Here is a 2,500-nt window from a genome sequence, read left to right on the forward strand (position 1 = left end):
GAAAGAAAAAACAAAACATAAAAAATAAAAAATCTGAAGTATATGAATATCAATTGGAATAAGCCTTCATAAGACTAAAGCTATTATGACTTCTTTTTCACAATATTTGTGTGTAAGGAAATTAAAGAAGAGAAATATTAACCCATGATAAAAGAGGAAGAAAGAGCCCTCTTAGTGCCGTGTCTTGGCATCAAATCTTTATTTCCAATTTGTCAAGCAAATGCCTGTGTAAAGTATTCTGTTTTCCTTGGAGGTCAGGAACACTGTTGTTACTCTTAGGAAGATTTTGTTCAGATGTTCATAATCAAATTCATATCTTGTGCCATATATTGAAAGAGGGAACCCTCCCTTAGATCTAACCGTGATTGTATCGGTGACAATAATGTGAAAATTGACTTATAGAAACATTAATCTATAAATGAATGTAGTAAGAGTCTTTGTTATGTCACTGGGTCTCCTCATCATTGTTTTAGATAAGAGCCCATGAGTTATAACTATTAAATTTAACCATAGACCATTTCTTATCTCAAGATTGTCTGCCACTGCATCAAGCATTCTACAGGATTTTTAAAGGATTGCAAAGACTATTTTATTATTTTTTTTAATTTTGCAAATTAGTCATATCTACAAATTACTCTTTTTATTGCTGAAAGTTTCATCAAAATTCATGCTGAATCTTTAAGCAGCTTCTAGTTCCCCCATTCATAGTTTTTGGTATTTTCTTGACATCTGAATAGTATTATAAGTAAGTCATGGTTTGAAAATGAAATATCCAATTATTAAAAGATAAAAACTGTACTTAAGTTTTGCTATATTTTGCTCTTAACTTTTGAGTTTTGTGATGACTTTTTTATGTAAGATGTAGCATTTTATCAAACTGTACAATAGAAACTTAAATACAGAAATTGCAATTGTTAATGCCAAGAAATAATGTGTGACAACAGAACAGAGGCAAAGCTCAGTAATAGAACTCAGGCATCAAGCCCCCCCCCCTCCCCCTCTCTCATTGAAGGGAAAGCAACATGCCACAGTAAACCTCTGCAATGCCCACCCTCTGTTCTGGTCACAGGCTTCGGCTTATTACCCCTTCTATGGAGGGACAAGACAAAGTGTGGCTGAATGTTGCCCCATGCTGCTGGTGTTGTAGTAAGTATGGTCCCAAAGATTATGCCAAGAACAACAGCCTCATATACTACATTATAATGGGAAGCAGTGCAGTATACTTCACCGTGGAAAATCACTTACAAAGCCTCTTGTAACTCTTTTTGAAAACCTTGATCTAGATATTATCAAGTTGTTTGAAGGAAAGGGCTATTGAGAATGTTTATGCCCGTATTATATACACAGTGAGTGTACGGCTGCATCCAAGGAAAATTAAGTATCCTGATCTTTGAGGACTTGATGTTTGTATATAAAAATATGATGAATAAATAAAGTTGGTGATTTTTTTCTTGCCTTTTTGTATGTGTATCTTTTATGGGGATGAGTTGCAAAATAGATTGAACTGGGAGTGTGCTTGACAGAGAAAAAGAAATTTGCTGTTCTCTCTCTATCTCTTTCTCTTTTTTCTTTTTTTTTTTTCTTTTTTTTCTACTATCCTAGTATCCTAATTGCTAGAGAGTTTTGGCTGTTTCAAAAAGCTTTGTTATCTTGGAAGTTATTTTGCCATTCCCAAAACTTTATGAATTTGAAACAGCTACATTTATTGTAATTTTGCTTCTGTGTGGGTAGAGCTATTCCCTGTATTGAAGAGGGAATATGGGACTTCTATTGTCTGATTAAAAAGAAGAAGAAGAAAATCATACACTTCCCTCTATATGTCTTTTTTGCTTGGCACTGCACTCTTGTGAGATTATGAAAATAAATATGTTTTTTGGATTGCATTCACATGCCATTGTCACAGATGTTTTGGAATGAGGATTTTTCTATTGAAATGAAGACTTGATTGTATCTTGATGTCATCAAGATTGATATGATTTTATATTCAAATAAGATATAAAGACCTTTTAAAAAGCTCATTTAGATGTCATGATCTTTCTGAAATACCAGTCAGTATCTCATGCTAAAGTTTTCCCATGAATTATAGAGATACATTGTTTTGTTTTCCTTCAGGTAGTAGTTTGAGATAAGTTATATACCGTTATACAAACACTTCCATTTTAGCATGCCTCATATAACATGTAGCTTGTAGGCTCCTTTTTCCTGTTAGAATGTAGCATTTCTCATTTTTATTTGTATTTGCCTCTAAGTCGTATCAGTTGCTGGAACACAGTTTTTGCATATTGTGTAGTATCGTCAGATTGGACAAGATATTCCAGAACTTTCTTCTACTTTTATATTTTCCTCCCTTCCCTCTCTCTCTCTCTCTCTCTCTCTCCCCCTTGCTGTCTTTTGTATTGCACCTGTTTGCAAAATATAGGCCAAGGATAGTGTAGACTGTAGTGTTTTGTAGATATGTAGATACTGGTGTAGAAGTTTGCATCATGGCATAGGTTATATT

The 2,500-nt window shown here is 33.8% G+C and overlaps 1 protein-coding gene across 1 annotated transcript in view; it reads left to right on the forward strand.

Annotated features, from left to right (window-relative positions):
* Positions 1-2,500, forward strand: part of LOC122262530 (uncharacterized) — a 121,226-nt gene that overhangs the window by 77,771 nt on the left and 40,955 nt on the right. The window lies entirely within an intron of this gene.

This window comes from Penaeus japonicus, unplaced genomic scaffold (assembly GCF_977035675.1).
Source record: "Penaeus japonicus unplaced genomic scaffold, GWHDUDI00000001_assembly GWHDUDI00000007, whole genome shotgun sequence".
Lineage (NCBI taxonomy): Eukaryota > Metazoa > Arthropoda > Malacostraca > Decapoda > Penaeidae > Penaeus > Penaeus japonicus.